The sequence below is a fragment of the Schistocerca nitens genome, chromosome 3 (genome assembly GCF_023898315.1).
Source record: "Schistocerca nitens isolate TAMUIC-IGC-003100 chromosome 3, iqSchNite1.1, whole genome shotgun sequence".
Taxonomy (NCBI): domain Eukaryota; kingdom Metazoa; phylum Arthropoda; class Insecta; order Orthoptera; family Acrididae; genus Schistocerca; species Schistocerca nitens.
The window spans coordinates 340,804,694-340,824,948 of NC_064616.1; the positions used below are offsets into that span (position 1 = coordinate 340,804,694).

The following is a 20,255-nucleotide window of genomic DNA, read 5'->3' on the forward strand; positions in this document are numbered from 1 at the left end:
TTAAACAGAGAACCGACTCGTGGAGATAACATCTTGGACCTACTGATAACAAACAGACCCGAACTTTTCGACTCTTTAAGTGCAGAACAGGGAATTAGTGATCATAAGGCCGTTGCAGCATCCCTGAATATGGAAGTTAAAAGGAATACAAAAAAAGGGAGGAAGGTTTATCTGTTTAGCAAGAGTAATAGAAGGCAGATATCAGACTACCTAACAGATCAAAACGAAAATTTCTGTTCCGACACTGACTATGTTGAGTGTTTATGGGAAAAGTTTAAGGCAATTATAAAATGCGTTTTAGACAGATACGTGCCGAGTAAAACTGTGAGGGACGGGAAAAACCCACCGTGGTTCAACAACAAAGTTAGGAAGCTACTGCGAAAGCAAAGAGAGCTTCACTCCAAGTTTAAACGCAGCGAAAACCTCTCAGACAAACAGAACCTAAACGATGTCAAAGTTAGCGTAAGGAGGGCTATGCGTGAAGCGTTCAGTGAATTCGAAAGTAAAATTCTATGTACCGACTTAACAGAAAATCCTAGGAAGTTCTGGTCTTACGTTAAATCAGTAAGTGGCTCGAAACAGCATATCCAGACACTCCGGGATGATGATTGCATTGAAACAGAGGATGACACGCGTAAAGCTGACATGCTAAACACCTTTTTCCAAAGCTGTTTCACAGAGGAAGACCGCACTGCAGTTCCTTCTCTAAACCCTCGCACAAACGAAAAAATGGCTGATATCGAAATAAGTGTCCAAGGAATCACTCAACAGAGGAAAGTCCACTGGACCTGACGGGATACCAATTCGTTTCTACACAGATTACGCGAAAGAACTTGCCCCCCTTCTGACAACCGTGTACCGCAAGTCTCTAGAGGAACGGAAGCTTCCAAATGATTGGAAAAGAGCACAGGTAGCCCCAGTCCTCAAGAAGGGTCGTCGAGCAGATGCGCAAAACTATAGACCTATATCTCTGACGTCGATCTGTTGTAGAATTTTAGAACATGTTTTTTGCTCGAGTATCATGTCGTTTTTGGAAACCCATAATCTACTCTGTAGGAATCAACATGGATTCCGGAAACAGCGATCGTGTGAGACCCAACTCGCTTTATTTGTTCATGACACCCAGAAAATATTAGATACAGGCTCCCAGGTAGATGCTATTTTCCTTGACTTCCGGAAGGCGTTCGATACAGTTCCGCACTGTCGCCTGATAAACAAAGTAAGAGCCTACGGAATATCAGACCCGCTGTGTGGCTGGATTGAAGAGTTTTTAGCAAACAGAACACAGCATGTTGTTATCAATGGAGAGACGTCTACAGACGTTAAAGTAACCTCTGGCGTGCCACAGGGGAGTGTTATGGGATCATTGCTATTCACAATATATATAAATGACCTAGTAGATAGTGTCGGAAGTTGCATGCGGCTTTTCGCGGATGATGCTGTAGTATACAGAGAAGTTGCAGCATTAGAAAATTGTAGCGAAATGCAGGAAGATCTGCAGCGGATAGGCACTTCGTGCAGGGAGTGGCAACCGACCCTTAACATAGACAAATGTAATGTATTGCGAATACATAGAAAGAAGGATCCTTTATTGTATGATTGTATGATAGCGGAACAAACACTGGTAGCAGTTACTTCTGTAAAATATCTGGGAGTATGCGTGCGGAACGATTTGAAGTGCAATGATCATATAAAGTTAATTGTTGGTAAGGCGGGTGCCAGGTTGAGATTCATTGGGAGAGTTTTTAGAAAACGTAGTCTATCAACAAAGGAGGTGGCTTACAAAACACTCGTTCGACCTATACTTGAGTATTGCTCAACAGTGTGGGATCCGTACCAGATCGGGTTGACGGAGGAGATAGAGAAGATCCAAAGAAGAGCGGCGCGTTTCGTCACAGGGTTGTTTGGTAACCGTGATAGCGTTACGGAGATGTTTAGCCAACTCAAGTGGCAGACTCTGCAAGAGAGGCGCTCTGCATCGCGGTGTAGCTTGCTCGCCAGGTTTCGAGAGGGTGCGTTTCTGGATGAGGTATCGAATATATTGCTTCCCCCTACTTATACCTCCCGAGGAGATCACGAATGTAAAATTAGAGAGATTCGAGCGCGCACGGAGGCTCTCAGACAGTCGTTCTTCCCGCGAACCATACGCGACTGGAACAGAAAAGGGAGGTAATGACAGTGGCACGTAAAGTGCCCTCCGCCACACACCGTTGGGTGGCTTGCGGAGTATAAATGTAGATGTAGATGTAGATAAATTAAGAATTTAATGAAGTTAGTGCTACATCGATTGTACACAACTCATCATCGCATCACTCCGATGGAAGAGTTTTCCAACCCAGCCCAGCAGTATTGCCAGAAACTCATTTTACCGTTACTATAGTGTTACAGTGTCCCTTGTGGGGAAAAATTACAGTAAAACAACTTCAACTATCAAACATTAATTACCCAAACGGTGCTAGGAAGTGAACTTTCACTCTCACCTTGATTCAGATCGCTTATATGGACACTGGCAGCAAAGCAGGGGAATTTAATATGTAAACTGTCGATTTTGCTGGCCTATGTTTCGATTGTTTACCTTTCTCTACTGTCGCGTTAAATCTTATTCAGAAATGATTTGTTTGCGTAAAGTTCGTTTTATTTTCAGTCTGCAGTCTATGCGAAAGTTTCCTCGGCCATAACGTTACAACCATGTAATAATGAATGTCTTCATAAATATAAGTACGAGAATCGTTCAAACGTATTATTTGTTTTGTATAATGACGAAACATATCACAGATTCCACTTGATTTTCTGCCGAAGAAAACTTCTTCCAAAAATAATCAGCTGGGTAATTTCTGGTGCTCAGAGTACGAGCATACACGCACTGACAAATTTTCGTAAGGCCGGTCACTAATTTGGTGTTAATATGCGTACACACGATGATGAATGCCTCATCGTTACGCGACAGCAGCGCTGCCTGTATCCGCATCAAGCGTGAAATTTCCGCATTGACTGAAATATAACTTGATTAGCATTCACATGATCTCGACATACAAACTCGTGTAGCCACGTGGACAATGTGTTGTGCTACGTTCAGATGACCGGCTCACTGTGATTCTGAACAGAGGGTCGAGCCTTTTGCGTTGGTGACCGCAATTAGATGAAGCACTTAACACATCAGTAAATGAGGTTCCTATTGATATCATCAAATGTAGAAAGAGAAAAGCACAACAGCTTGGAAAAAAATTGCTTTGGAAATAAGCTGGAGATATTCACTATGAGTTCCTGTAACATGAACATCATCCACAGTGGAAAACTGCAAAATGTCCGTGAAATATTAGCATATACTCGAACATACAGCGCCAAGCAGTAGACTTTCTAGAAAAACAGATTCCTCTGACGAAAGTTTCAATAAGCACACTAAACTGTGTAGTATAATAATTTTGTCTTGAGCAAATACCGGGATAGTTTGAAAAAAATGCCACGATAATTTGTTACTACTACCTTGATATGTTTTATAACACGTAGCACATAAGGCAGTAATTGACTTTCCTCATTTGCGTGTGCTGGAAAGTAGACAATGTTCATGGGAACTTTAGGGAATGTGATACCCTGGATGTTTTGAAACATATCAGATATATCCTACAGTTTTGGTACGAGCATTTTTTTCAATTTAAAAGTACTTATTCGATTTTCTTTGCCCCTGCGCTGAGTAGCATACATATCCATACATCAATATCCATGTCAACAGTTCTTGGATCTCCATCTGACAGAACACTCAGAACAATTTCAGAGAGATCCGATGGTTTGGAACTCTCTCCATTATAAATTTTGCTTTTAATGAATCATTTCCCTTGTGATGGTAACGGTTTATGGCTGAACGGATGAACTTCTGTCCTCTATTGTAAAGTTGGTTCCAGTCTTTGCTAGTGATATGAAGGAGGTGACAGGTTTTGAAGTAAGTGCACCCTCAAAGTAGCTCTTCCGAGTGAAGTCCTGCGCAGACAGATTTTTTTATACAATAATTTATATGATAACTTTCGCCAACAATGAAATGAAAATGGTTCATATGTGAGTTATTTAAATCCCTTTAGAGAAGAGTATGGTATATTCATTCGTTGACTGACTACAGTTCCTGCATGTTTCACGTCCAATACAGAAAACTGTAATGTGCTGCCTGAAATAGTGCATCGAGTTGGGAATATAAGGCCATCTTAACACAAATAAATGTTGTTTCTATTATATTTTCGCACAGTAGCAGAGAATTCACGTTTAAAATGTACGCTGCTGTATTCTCGAGATCACTATTTACTCTGTTCATAATATTCTCCAGGTCCGTTACACTTCCCTTGACATTCTTGTGTAACAAGGAGACTATACGGCAGTCGAATTTTTGTAATTCTTTATATTTATGGCACAGAATTTCAGAGCAGAAATACCTACCAGCCAAAGCAGTTCCATGCATCTATCGAGAAAATAGACTTTAAAGTTTCTCGACCAACGTTAATAAGTTAAAATAAGATAGATTTTTGACGAGCAGAGTGGCTCTTTATAGAATGCTCGCTTTCCAAGTGGTGGGCCTTGTTTCGATTCTACGAGCGTTTCAGTGAAGCGTAGATTACACGAAGATGGAAAAGAAATCGGCAATGCTCGAGACTGGTAATAGATGGATCGAGTCTCAATTAGGTCATTTTTTCCATTCAGTTAGAATACCTATGACATTGAAATACAAAATTCATCAAATTTATCCTAATTAACACATCTAATTTCTTTTTTATGAATAATGCACGTCTTCCTATTTCTAATTAAATATCGAACAGTAAAATCCAGTTTTCCTTGCTAACATAAATTCTTAATTTATGCTCTCTTATAAAAGATTCCGGATAAAGACTGTTTAAATTAAAAGAAAAATATTGCAATTTCTTTACGTCTTTATGTACTCAATGCATGTAGAACATGCAGCTTTGTTTAAAAATTGTATTCCTCCGGGAATCGAATCCAGGCATCTAATATGTCAGGCAAGTAACCTACTACAAGGTTAAACTAGTTGTTAACAGAAAAACTTTCTTTAACGTACATAAGACGGTCGGAAAATTTCAAAGTAAATTTTCTCGGGCCTTTTTGTGAGTTGCACTGACCTGCTGTAGCATACTGATAGTTAAATTCTGAAATTCACGTATCATAAATATAAAAAAGTTCATAAATGTGATTGTAGCGTGGTCTCCTTCAGCGTCGAAGCTCATTAAGTCTCTACAAAACAACACCTTTCATACAGTCGATAATGCTCTGCAGTTGTAATGTTATTAGGAATGTGCCGTGGTTGACGAGATATGGAAGTTTGGGGCTGCTGTTAATCGTGCATGGACAGCCAAATGATAAGGCGACCGCTCGCGATGGTCGGGAAATCCGGCTTCGAGTCCTGGTCCGGCGCAAATTTTCACTGTCGTCATTCCATTCTACAGTTGATAGTTATCCATATTTGCAATTTCGAATACATTTAACGTAGAATAGGTACCCTGTTTTGTACTACTTGTTGATTTCGAACGTTACCTCATTTTCAATCGTACAAACGCATGTAACACATCTATCACTTCAACACAAGGCATGAATCTCAACGGACAGAACCCTAGAAAAAGCAGCCGGAAACCACGTAAACATAATTGTGGCGCAGCCATATGTATTTAGAAGTATTAAAAAATCTATTAAAGAAAGTACTAAAGGACATGAAAAGTAAAACTATAATTTGATTCCACAAATACGAAGACAGAATATGAAGGAAACCAAATAGAAAATTACAATGGGTAGATATCATATAATTTCATTTGAGGTTATAGATAACGCAGTAAGTAACGAAAGGTAATTTCCTTAACCACTTATATTATTTAAGAGATAATAACGACTCCAAGATTCTGTTTGTGTGATCTAGGATAGGCTATATAACGAAGTGTATTAAGTTATTTTTGAATTGGTGGTTTTTCTAATGGGAGATTGTTTAATTTATTAGTTATTGGATGGAAAAATGCTAGTTTATGAGCCATTGGGTGACAGGAATTGGCACTGATAATATTGTCAGAAGTGGTATTCTTTCTATACATGTCAAATGTGTGGCGATTATTATTTTTGCCAATTGTGAGGTCTAGATAGTTAATGGATTTTCTTTCTCAGTTTCCGCAGTGAATTTAATTTTAGGGTGCAGTTGGTTGAGTTTTTGGTGGATATTTTCCATATCTGCGTGGGTGCAATCTACCAGCATGAGTGTATCATCACCATACCTAAAATAGTATAGAATTTGGTTGAGAGCAGGCCAATTTGAGTTAAAGAATTTATTTTCCAAAGAATTTAGGAAAATATCGCCTAATGTGCCTTCTACACTATAACCCATGGCTACTGCATTTGCTTGAGTATAAATTTTGTTGTTAAATTTAAAATAATTTTGTGCTAATGCTGTTTCCAAAAGATTTATAATTTCAAGTGTTCCAGCCACGTATATTTTCCTTTATCGTAATAGGTTATGTTTCATTATTTGGATTGTTTCTAACAATATTATAAACTAGTACTACTACTACTACTAAATGCCAATTCCTGTCACCCAATGTCTGATAAACTAGCATTTTTCCATTCAATGATTAATAGATGAAATAACCTCCCATTAGGAAAGACAGAAATTCAAAAAGAACTTAACACACTTCGTTATATAGCCCATACAAATAATTTTGACCCCAACATAATCACAAAATCATATTACAAATGTAAAATACCAAAGCAGAACACAATTACAAAGCGATATATGCGTAACTCGAGAAACATCACCGACACAGAAAAAAAGATAGTACCAGCAGCCTACGTTGGTGGAATCTCCAACAGAATTAATGCACTTTTCAAAGCCACAAATATTCGACTAGCCTTTGGAACTAATAACAACCTTTCAATAAAATTACCTTCCGCCACCACTAGAACATCGAAATATGATAACCCAGGCATATATAAAATCACATGTGGCAGCTGTAATAGCTTTTACATTGGCCAAACAGGAAGAAATTACAACGTGAGATATAGAGAACACACTAGAGAGAGCGAATATAATCAGTCGAGCTTCTTTCTACACCTAAGAAATCAAAATCACGCACGATCGAAAATGCACTACAGATTCTGCACAGAATACCAAAAGGTTTTGCAATGAACATTCTTGAGGAATTAGAAATGTATATGTACACGAGGAAATACCTACAGGAAACACTAAATGAACATACAGAATTTGGACAGGAATACTGCCTTAAAAACTTTATTGAACTTTTAGAACACCGAAAATGGATAAATCGGAAGTAACATATGCAATAATCAAAGATAATAGTAACAAATCTTAGTTAGTAAATTAATATCACTGTTCATCGGCACAATATTTGTAAACATATAGTGTTGTAATAGTAGAATTGTCAAACCGCTGTCACGTCGTAATTAACATTTAATTTTAACAACTTGATAAAAACATTTACGATGTTATAGTGATAGAGAACAGTCCACTAACGACGCAATATGGGCGTCACATCAATCTAGAGGTGAGTACAAGACAGCTACTTTAATATGAATGACATTGACATCCATACCTATTCTCACCAAAATTGTAATTGCAGGTACTTGAAAATGGCGATAAAGCCGAAACAATCTGTCGTAATTGTAAATAAAGATTACTCATTATAAGCAGCTATTTGGTGTATCTACTGTAACAATCATTTCGTTAAGAGGTATGGATGTTATACAATTCTTTCAGTGTAGGGAAAATGTGTCGAGCCAGAAACTCGACAAGACTGACGCTTGAGAAACTACTGGAACTCTGTTTTGTGCTTGTCCTGCCTTCCGTCGCAGAGTTGGAGCTTCACTATGCTGTCATGTGATTCTCTCAATGTCTCTCACAGACATGCTCACAGAAGTATCGACTTTCGGCTGTGAGTCAGTGCTAACTCAAAGGCGCGCAGCTGCCTCGTTGCCGCACTGCGAATCCTCTACTCTGCATGGACCTTACAAACGACGCGGCAGCGGCAGCCTATGCAACACGTCCTGTACTTTACGAACAAGAACATCGACTACATTTTCTTACAAACCTCAAACCTTACGAAGAAATTTATTTTCCTTCGTTCACGAAAATGTTTGCTACCACTGGGCTGCATTCAAGAGACGCAACTTAACGCACTGCTTCGGTAATAATAGCTGTAACAATATATTATGTAATTACACTGTTGAGCCAAAACATTATGACCACCTGCTCAATAGCTTGTAGGGATCCAACAGTTTGTTGGTAGGTTTGTAGAGATATCTGGGATTATGTTCCTTGGCATGAATAACGGACCCCTGATTTGCGTACGCGGTGATGGTGTCTGATAACGACCCAGACGGGTTACATAGGATTTATATGAGGCGTATTTTGTCGCCGAGACAACAACGTGAGTTGATTATAACGCTGCTCAAACCATTGCAGCATGGTTCTGCCTGGGAGACACGGACAGCTACACTACTGAAAGACGACATCGCCGTCGGGGAAGACATCAAGCATGAAGGGATGGAGGCGGTTCGCAGCTGTCAGCGAGTCTTCAGTTACTACCAAAGATCCCAAGCAAGTGCAACAGAATATCTCCCATAGCATAATACTGCTCCCACTAGCCTGCGTCTGTGGCGCGCTGAACGTTTCGAGCCACCGTTCATCTCGTTTATAGAGGAGACCATCGACCTAATGTAGCAAAAGTGTGTTTCACCGGTAGAGCCGACACGTTTCCACTGGTCGACGGTCGAATCCCGATGGCCTAATACGCACTGCAATCGTAATTGACGATGTCGTTGGATCAACATGTGAACACACATGGGTGGTCTGCTGCAGACTCCCAACCACTTAGCACATAGTGGTAGTTTCACTGTCTTTGTACCTCTTCCCGTAGACACTCACAACAGTAACACGTGAACATTCGACCAGATTCGTTGTTTTCGAGATACTCCTTCACAGGCTCTGCATCATAATAATCTGCCCTTTGTCAAAGACGATTACATCAATGGATTTTTTCCATTTGCAGTCCATATTTCCGCTAGGGTGATCCACTGTCCGTGTCTGCTCCGCTAACATACTTTAGTTACCGCGTCACGTCCCCTCAACGCCGCCAGGCGGCATCGAACGTCGCGGTGGACAGTGATCATAATGTTTTGGCTTATCACTGTGTAATCGCACGGCTATTCTACGATATTTTGACAAATCGGCTATATTTCTTGGTAACCCAATGTACTATTATGTTCATTACATTACATTTTTAATAGAGCACTGTGAGCCAAGCCGAAGCAACGGCCGGCCGCGGTGGTCTCGTGGTTCTAGGCGCGCAGTCCGGAACCGTGCGACTGCTACGGTCGCAGGTTCGAATCCTGCCTCGGGCATGGATGTGTGTGATGTCCTTAGGTTAGTTAGGTTTAAGTAGTTCTAAGTTCTCGGGGACTTATGACCACAGCAGTTGAGTGCCATAGTGCTCAGAGCCATTTGAACCATTTGAACCGAAGCAACGTACGTGTAGATTGGCTGAGCAGTTATGGACTTGCGCGCATACGTTTGTTGATCACGGTACGTTCGCGTTGTTTTTTTTTTTTTTTTCCTACAGCCCAGGCTCTAGCATATAATGCAGACAGAGGGAGTAACGAAGGTTATCAATAATAGTACGGTATTGGTTTGATCAGTTTACGGAATTGCCGAATGTGTATGAATGTGTGTGTAGGTGCCAGGTAGTATCTAGTAATACAATATAATACTATGTCTACATATATTGTAAAAGAGCTTTCGTCCAAGCCGTTTTATGCAAATTCTTTCTCAGAAAACAAGGTGATAGTTAAAAATGGACAACCAATAGCAGATCTACCGAACTTGGTTCAAAATACCAGTAAATTCACTAGTAATATATATACCTAATATGACTGATTAGCTGGTAGCGATGACCTAAATGGGGTGATTTGCTGGTATAGCCTTTTGTTTGGAAAGGACAGGAATGCTAGTTGGACGAAAACTGGGTGTAAGCATTTAGGAAATTTAGTGAAGTCAGTAACTAAGCGCAGACTTCATGTTAACTACCTACGATCGCCTGTAGCTACAGCTGCTTTTGGGGAAACAGATCAGAAGCTGGGCTTCACGAATAGCTTACAAATGAAATATCGCTACATAGTCAAAAGATTAGGAGGGACAGGGACCTTCTTAAAAGGGTTTCTGATAAAACAAGAGTTGACCTTTCGAGAAAACGATGGAACAAGAGGTTCTATTATTCAAGGAAATAATGTAGAATTGTTGAAATACACTGGAGAGAATAACACTCTTTTAGAAGAGCGCGTATAGACCTTTACTATTTTTAAACGAATATCTAATCTAGTTCAAAATGAACTAATGCAAGTGATAAGTTGGACCGTTTTATCAGCTACAAATCAGGAAATTATGTATGTTCCTCTTGTAGCCGTTGAGGTTGACGAAACCTCAGATTTAGCAAACAAAGCACCATTTTCTAATGTCCTGCGTTATGTCTGTGAAGGAGAGATAAAGGAAATATGTTTATGGTGCTGTGATATAAGTAGTGACAAACACACCGAGGCCTTTGCAGAACTCCAATATAATGAAAAATTGACTGCACCAACGCTTGACGGTGAGGCGCCTATGGCGGGATATCTCAATCGGGTTCAAGAGTTAATCAATCTCACACATCTTGATGCCGCGTTTTTTCACTGTTCTGCCTGTGTAATAAAATTCATTTTGTCTCAAAGTACGACATAAATACCAGAGTGTAAAATATTTTTGGATTTGTAGCTATTCTTTTGTCATGATCTCCGAAACGTTTAAAATTACAGGAAAAACTTTTGAAACCGTCGCCTTCCACACATCTGTACAACGTAATGGAATTCCTCAGTAAGACTGGTAAGCAGGTACAAAACTAAACTTTGTGATGTCTTTACTCCTATGCCAGAACACCCCCAAGAAACTGATTCAGATACTTCGTCACCAATTAAAGGCTTTTCGACACTTTTAGAAGATTTCAAATTTGTTTTTCTCTTGAACACATTCGAAAAACTCACCGATATGTTGTACAACATCCTTCAGAACCAAAGAAGTTATATTTTGTTCTGTGAACAGAATATGCAAGATACTTGCAGTTCCACAGCCGCGCTATGTGACGACTGCGATCAAGATTTCTGAGGAACCGTGTCTCAAATAGAACCTTCAAAAATGAACAAGTCAACTATTAACGCATCTGTTGCGAAGTGTTTAACAACTCGGATTTCAAGTTGGATTTAAGAAATACAACTTCTTTAATTTATTGTTACATCAAAACTATGGACAATATTCTAACCAGTTCCCCGGAAGCAGCTTCCTTAGTGCCTTAGACGCAAATAGAAGAAACACTGGAGAAGAGACTGCCTCATCTTGGAATTATTTCAATTGAAGCTCCACTGCTACGAGAAATCAGAAAGAAGGAACATTTCTTTGAGGAGGTGATTACCAAATTGGCTTCGCAGGAGAGATGAATGAAATTTCAATCCTGTTCATCTTTAAGAGGTGATCTACTGAAGCATCAAGGGTGAGATTAAATACAGAAACTGGTTACGAGGGCGTGCTGAAAATGCCTCAGAATTTTTAATGCAAACTTCATAAAATTTCTTTAATCTCCATGTCTTCATATTTATTTCTCAACATAGTCAGCCTGGTGGCGAACACGTTTCTTCCAAAGCGAGTCCTGCTCATTGACAGCGTCACTGTACAGTGTTTGACATTGTTCACGGAGCCCCAACAGCACCTATGTTCTTTAAGCTCGGATGGAGCCAGGGCAGGGGTGTATGGAAGATTACAGATGACAGTGAACCAAATGTGTGGTTGCACCGCTTCATCACTATCCCAGTGATGTCCTCGTAGGTATACTTTCTGTTTTGGAAACATATAAAATCGGATGGGCCCAAGACGGGACTGTATGCAGGGTGATCGATGACGGTGAATCCAAGGCGTCAGACTGTTGCACATGGCGCAGCGCTCGTGTGTGTTTTGGCATTGTCATGTTGTGGGAGAGAGTGCTCCATGTGCGGACGAACTCTTAGCATTCCAAACTCGATTATAGCAGCGTGTTTCTCACGCAACGACGTATTTACGTTACACACCGCTACGTTACACGTTACAATTCAATGCCCTTTAGCCGCCTAGAACTGCAAATATGTAGGCATGAAGAATAAAGATGTAGAATGTTAATAACGTTTATTTTATTTAAAAGGCTCGAGAGTTTTAGACATTACTTATCGGAAAGACCTCGTCTTCTTTTATAAAAGTCTGCTTACTCTGGTATAAGTTGATATCATAACTAATTATGTCAATATCGATTCTTTCAATTTCACCTCTTACCAGCTATGAATTCTATGTTCTATTTTTATTCGTTTAGTTGAAAAAAATGCCAGTTGTAGGTGTTATCGAGATGACCCTGTCCCTTCAATTACTACTGTTAGTTAAAATTATAATATAATTATATAATTATAATTGTCAGTGCTTCGGCAATCTGGACGGCCACTGGTTGCTACAAGTCAGCGGTAGAGTAGAATAGCCACTCAGTAACAAGCTATAGATGAATAAAGGTTCTGGTGGGTCTGAATTTGTTTATGTATTCACGTGTTTTCCTGAATTCGTTTCCTTTTTTCTCTTCAAAACATTATTCTACGTCCAATGCTAACTACCCAATAAATAGTCACAAGTATAATGTACTTTAAATTATTAATTACTTGTGACCTTGTTTTCATAGCTGACTTCAGATCTAAACTGTGTTAAGACCCATTTATCGGAGAGAACTTCCACATAGAATAAGGAAGAAGACTTTCAGAATGTAATATACCTTTGTCAATCATCAAACCCTGTAAGGTAACGGTGATTTTTACGTCATGTGACAGATCACTGGCGGAATAATCAAGTTCTACAGTAAATTTATGTTACATAGTTTATAGTGAGTCCTTGGTGGATCCTGGTATAGTAAGCCAATTAGGAGTTAACTGCCCCTATCTTGCGATTGATCACGTTATTCTGTTTACAACATGTGTGACTAGTTAGGCCCTGAAAATGTCCAACGTGCATTTCAGAGCAGTAAATTACCTGGATTGTTACTTATAAAAATCATACATGCATTGCACTTGATGCTGCATGCTGCATAGCGCGCAAACATCGTACACTGAGAAGCAAAAAAAAGAGGATATTCTCTGATTGATAATTATAAACAAATGAACTCAGCATTTGAAGAGAAGCGACTTAATTCTAACTCAAAGAAATGTTTATCGTGAGGTCACTGATTGTCGACTTATCCTGTGAGGCTGAAAATTGTACGTAGTCAAAGTACTTAGCTACGCAGCTACTAACGTAAGACAGTACAGTTAAATAGGGCCATCTGGGTAGCATCAGATGTTAGAAGTTGTGGAAGGCCTGAGAAAGGTGGTAAGTGATGAAGATGGACATAAATCCCGGAAAAAGTTTTTGGCACCAGGGTAAGATATGTTACAGTTTTCTTATATGCACACGGTAATATTTAATAAAACACTGGCATACAGGGTTAACTCGCAAGTTAAGACTATACCAAATCAATAAAGGGAATTTAGAAGTCGACACGCATTGGAGATATTAAGAGGTACACTGATCATGAAACATTTGTGCAAGGGGAAAGGTATTAATTGTAACTACTATGCATAAAGGTATCTTTCAGTTCCACAAAGAAAGACTAAAATCTAGGACATATTTCTCAATATTCGAAGATAAGATTCTGCAGAAATCCGCGTAACTCGATTCCAGCTGAGAGTAGGCATTATACAATAACAGTCAACGAAAGATAGAATGGATATTATAGCCCACATATGCACAAAGCTTAAAACCCATTTGAAAAAGCGCCTCAAATAAAACGAGTGAATCTCCCATGTGTGAAAGAAACGTCGGAAGAATAATGAAGTTATTGCTCAAAATTATAGTAGCGAAGTGTTCCGAACACGCAAAAGCATCATGCGATCTCACTGATTTATTTGGCTCCGTCTAGATCTGCGTCCATCCAGCTACGAAAATCAACCACGAGCCTTAAAGCAAAAACTGGCCGTTTCCAACTTTTGCTGGTCAAGTCCCGATTAACCTCCCTCCCAAAGAACCCCTCTTACTCGTCGGCCCAAACAAAGGCGTATCGTCGTTCGAATTACACTGAATTGTGAGATGGGGCGAAACAGCAGCCACATTACATCATGTGCTAACGAAGACACAAGAACAATAATTTGATAAGACAAAATTTCCTTGGTAGGCATGCACATATCCTATATCCATTGAGAGCGTTACCTAGTCATTAAATCTACTGGCATCTCACAGTATAGTGACCAATTTTGCGGAAAATTACTGCACTCAACTCATTAATGATTCGATGTACAACGTGGCGCTTCATTAATAAAGGTACGGTTTCGTCTTTCGCAATTTCTGCTTAACTTTTTATCAAAACAACGTGGGTACAAGACAATCGCCCATGTAACGCGGGAAATCTGGGTTCAAATCCCAGTCTGGCACAATTTTTCACATGTTACCATAGATACATTTTATTACTCAAATGCGGCTGGCGTCGTTAAAACCATTACACGAACATATACACTGAAGCACGAAATAAACTAAAATAGGCATGCGTATTCAAATACAGAGATATGTAAACAGGCAGAATACGGCGCTGCGGTCGGCACCCCCTATGTGAGACAACAAGTACCTGGCGCAGTCGTTAGATATGTCACTGTTGCTACAATGGCGGGTTATCAAGATGTGAGTTTGAACGTAGCACGAGTGATGGGGCACAGTATCTCCGAGGTAGCCCTGAAGTGTGGATTTTCCCATACGACCTTTTCACGAGTGTACCGTGAATCTCAGGAATCGGGTAAAACATCAAATCTCTGACATCGCTGCGGCCGGAAAAAGATCCTGCAAGAAGAGGACCAACGATTACCTTCCGCAAATTGCTGCAAATATCAATGATGAGCCATCAACAAGTGTCAGCGTGCGAACCAATCAACGAAGTATCATCGATATGGGCTTTCGGAGCCGAACGCACACTCGTGTACCCTTGATGTCTGCGGCACGCAAAGCTTTACGCCTCACGTGGGCCCGTCAACACCGACATTGGACTGTTCATGACTGTAAAATTGCTGCCTGGTCGGACGAGTCCCATTTCAGAGTGTATCGGATGGACGTTTACTGGTATGGATACAACCTCATGAATCCATAGACCCTTCATGTCAGTAGGGGACTGTTCAAGCGGGTGGAGGCCCTGTAATGGCGTGTGGCGTGTGCAGCTGGAATGATATGGGGCCCCTGATACGTCTAGATACGACTCTGACAGGTGACACGTATGTACGCTTCCTGTCTGATCACCTGCATCCATTCATGTCCATTGTGCATTCCTACGGACTTGGGCAACTCCAGCAGGACAATGCGACACACCACACATCCAGAATTGCTATATAGTGACTCATGGAAAACTGTTCTGACTTCAAATACTTCCGCTGGCCACCAAACGCCCGAGACATGAACACTGTTGGGCATATCTGGGATGTCTGGCAACGTGGTGTTCAGAAGAGATCTCAACCACCTCGTACTCCTACGGATTTATGGACAGCCCTTCAGGATTCCTGGTGTCATTTCCCTCCAGCACTACTTCAGATATTGGTCGAGTCCATGCTACATTTTGTTGCGGCACTTCTGAGTGCTCGCGTGGGCCCTGCACAATATTAGGCATGTGTACCTGTTTCTTTGGCTCTTCGGTAACAGTAAACCAGTGTATTGTAAGAGTGCTGATGCAGTAAGGCCCTCCATCAGAAGAATGATGGAGATAGAGAGGGCGTGTTTTAGGAAATAGATAAACGTTGGAAAGAATAAAGCGAAATGACGCAAGTGAACGCTCACAGGAAGTGAATGTTAGTTTGGATGCCACAAACGTAGTCTGAAGAGCAACCGTGGGGATTAGAGGAAATGTAAACTAACAGACTTCGACGGATTTTAGAGAGTGACTTGAAAACAACTTGAGGCGAGAAAGACACGTCATATGGGTCGACGCTTGGAAGTAGGCCACCCTTTCGGCATTAAACGTTTGTTTTTAGTGTTGACTTCTTATGCTGCCATCCCGTTTAGCGGTCGCTACAGCGTCAAGGTAGGCGTGGATTCATTCGATGTAATCTACCATCCATAATATACATCTACATCTACATACATACAAGGCAGTCCAGAGTACGGTGCTTCCTACCACTACTAGTCGTTCACTCGCAGATACAGCAAGGGAAAAATCTGTATGCCTTCGTATGAGGCCTGATTTCTCGTATCTTATTTTCGTGCTCCTTACGCGAAATGTACGTTGTAGGCAGTGGCATCTTTCTGCAGTCTGCAGTCTGCATTCTCCAAGAATTCCCGTTTGAGTTCCCGAAGCTTTTCCGTGACACTTTTTTGTTGTTCGCACCTACAGGTAACAAATCTAGCAGCCTGCCTTTGAATTGCTTCAGAGTATTCCTTTAATACGACCTGGAGCGGATCCTAAACACTCGAGCAGTAGTCAAGAATAGGTCGCAACATATGCCGTCTCCATTACAGAAGAAACACACTTTCCTAAAATTCTCCCGATAAACCGAAGTCGACCATTCGCCTTCCCTGACACATTTCTCACATCTCGTTCCATTTCATATTGCTTTTCAACGTTACGCCCAAATATTTAAACGACGTGTTGAGCAGGGCACTACTAATGCTGCATCCGTATATTAATTGTTAGTTTTTTCCTAATCATACACATTAACTTAAAATTTTCTACATTTAGAGCCATCTGCCATTCATCACAGCAACTAGAAATTTGTTTAAATCGTCTTGTATCATCCTACAGTCATTCATCTTCTACACCTTCCCGTACACCACAGCATCATCAGAAAACAACCGCGGATTGCTGCTCACCCAGTCTGTCACATAACTTATGTACATAGAAAATAATAGTGATCCTATCACACATCCATGCAGCACTCCTGACGATACCATTGCCTCAGGTGAACACACACTTACGAAGACAATATACTGGGTTCTATGATTCTATTACTTGAGAAGTCTTCGAGCCACTCACATCTCTGGGAACCTATTCCGTATGCTCGTACTTTCGTTATCACTCTGAGGGGGGCAGGAGGGATACTAAGTGAAATGCTAATCTAGAAATATAGAATCTGCCTGTTGCTCTTAGCCAGCCGGAGTGGCCGTGCTGTTCTGGGCGCTACTGTCTGGAACCGAGCGACCGCTACGGTCGCAGGTTCGAATCCTGCCTCGGGCGTGGATGTGTGTGATGTCCTTAGGTTAGTTAGGTTTAATTAGTTCTAAGTTCTAGGCGCATGATGACCTCAGAAGTTAAGTCGCATAGTGCTCAGAGCCATTTGAACCATTTTTGTTGCTCTTCATCCATAGTTCGCAGTGTATCGTATGAAAAAAGAACAAGTTGAGTTTTACAAAAGCGACGCTTTCTATAACCGTACTGAATAGTGGACATAAGCTTATCATTCTCTAGTAAATTTATTATATTCGAACTCAGAACATGTTCTAGAACTCTGCAGCAAACCGATATTACGGATATTGGTATGTAATTTTGCGAATCCCTTCTTATATACAAGGGTACACTCCGTCTTCAGGCCACAAGTGGCCCATCGGGACCATCCGACCGCCGTGTCATCCTCAGCTGAGGATGCGGATAGGAGGGGCGTGTGGTCTTTGACCGGACCCGCCACTATTCGGTCGAGTAACTCCTCAGTTGGTATCACGAGGCTGAGTGCACCCCGAAAAATGGCAACAGCGCGTGGCAGCCCGGATGGTCACCCATCCAAGTGCCGGCCACGCCCGACAGCGCTTAACTTCGGTGATCTGACGGGAACCGGTGTATCCACTGCGGTAAGGCCGTTGCCATATCCAAGAGTCACTTGCGCTTTTTTCAAGTCCCTATGGAGTTATTGCTTGGTGAGAGATTCACGTTGAATGCAAGCTCTACAAGGGGGCAGTGCCGTAGAGTACTCTTTGTAAAACTGAATTGGGGTTCCATCCTGATCTGGCCACTTATTTGTTTTCAACTCTTTCATTTGGTACTCTACGCTAGGGATGCTTATTACTAAGTCGTCCATACGGGACTCTCTACAGCAGTCAAACGACCGTATGTTTTTACGATTCTTCTGCGTGAACGGTTTCTTACTCACGGAATTTAAAATTTCATTTTTCGTTTTGCTATCTTCAACTGCCGCACCTGACTGGTCAACGAGTGAATAGATAGAAGCATTAGCCCCATTAGCCCCGTTTCTATACTGACGCCATCGATAATGTTCGACCTATTTGTAGTTACAAGGTGTAAGATATTTCCATTATGTGTGGGCTGCCGAACAAGCTTTTCGAGACAGTTTTCGGAAAACTTGTTGAAAAGTACTTCGCCTGCCTCTCTGCCTGCATCCCTGCAATGAATCAATAGACGTCCCACTCTATACTCCGTTGGTGAAAACTGTCTTCAACTAGCGTTGCATAATCTGGGTACTTAAGCGTTACTGCCTGTACATTTTCTTTTAATGATTCTAGAACTGTCACAGCGAAATCAGGTGGCCTGTAAAAGTATCCAACAATCAACTCGGTTTCACCTGGGCCTTTTATACGTGACCGGATAACTTCACTGTCACAATCAATTTCAACCTCAATTACTATTAAGCTCTTTTCGAGGTGGTTTGCTTGTGGTATTGTAACGTACAAACTCACGATTACTGTCGAAGAGGTGGATACCGGTACGCATTAACCTTATAAGTTTGACGTTGTACAGCACCGTTGGATGACATTTTGTGGGAGAGAGGTCTCTGTTCTTAATTTGTTCCTGATCACACCCTCTATAATCCCTAAAAGTTGGTGGTATCCTTTCTTTACACTCTCTATATAGGACAGCAGGTGAGTACGCAGCGTTGCCTGATATTTTGTTAGTCCATCTCTTCCCCCCCCCCCCCCCCCATCTCTCTCCATCTCGTCCTTCACCCCGTATCTTTACATCTCCACACCCTCTCTCTGTTCACCTTCTCCAGCCCTCTACTCTCTGTCCATCTCCTCCCGCCCTATCTCTGCCCTTCTCTTTCCCTCCCCTCTCTATGTCATTCTGCTCTTCCCCCATCTGTCCATCTGCTCCTTTCCCCTCTGTCCATCTGCTCCTCCGTCTCCTAATTCCATCTCCTCTTTCCCCTTCCAGTTCCACCTCCTCCTTCCCCTCTTTGTCCCTCTCCTCCTCCCCCTCCCTCTCTGTCCATCTCCTCCCCTCCCCCTTTTATGTACATCTTCTCCTGCCCTCTCTTTCTCCGTCCATCTCCTCCTCCCTCTCCCCCAGTCCATCTCCTTTTCTCTCCTCTCTATTTCCATTTCTCTGTCCCTCTCTCTCTCTTTACGTTTCCTCTTCTTCCATTTCTCTGTCAGTTTCCACCTCGCCTTCTGTCTGTCCATCTCTTCTACTCCCATCTCTCTCCACGTTATCATGTGCACCCCAACAGGAGGCTGGTGCTTCTTACCCCTCTGTATTTCTTTCCAAATAGTAATTAACATGTGTACCAAAATTCGTTGCATCGTTCCAGGGGCTTAGGACGAGCTTTTTACCCATCGGTTTGCCCACGTATTTACATGTCAAATATAATGCTCATATACGTAACACGTTTCATATATATCTGTACAAATATTTTAGCTGCATCTGTAGCATATTCCGCATTGCAGTTTCAGTTTCACGCAGCTCTGTATCTGACGTCATATCTCTTGAACTATGAGCCGTACAATGATATAATTTTTGTGATACATTCAGTGATATATATGTTGGCGCTCGAATACAATTAGTAGTAAGAAAGTAACAAATTAAAACTTCTGATAGATGCTGCTGTTTTACTGCATGAACAGCGAAAATATAGCAAGAAATAAACTTTTCTTCTGTTCACCATTTTATCCGGGTCGTCAGCAACAAAAATTTCGTAAGATTTGAAATTATTTGTAAAGTTTGTTGTCAGTCTCTATGGTCTCTCTTTCTCAAACACTAGGTGACTAATCTATGGGTATTGGCGCATCGTAGGCTACACTTCTTTTCACCCCTCCCCTCCTCCCGCCACCGTCCTCACACACACACACACACACACACACACACACACACACACACACACACTCGTTTTGTAGGTAGGCGTTTCTCACCCCCACAGTGATGATTCCAAGACAGTACGTGATATATGTACCT

At 41.3% G+C, this 20,255-nt stretch overlaps 1 pseudogene; it reads right to left on the reverse strand.

The window, feature by feature from the left end:
- Positions 1-17,816: 17,816 nt before the first annotated feature.
- LOC126249989 (5S ribosomal RNA) lies at positions 17,817-17,934 on the reverse strand (annotated as a pseudogene).
- Positions 17,935-20,255: the final 2,321 nt, after the last annotated feature.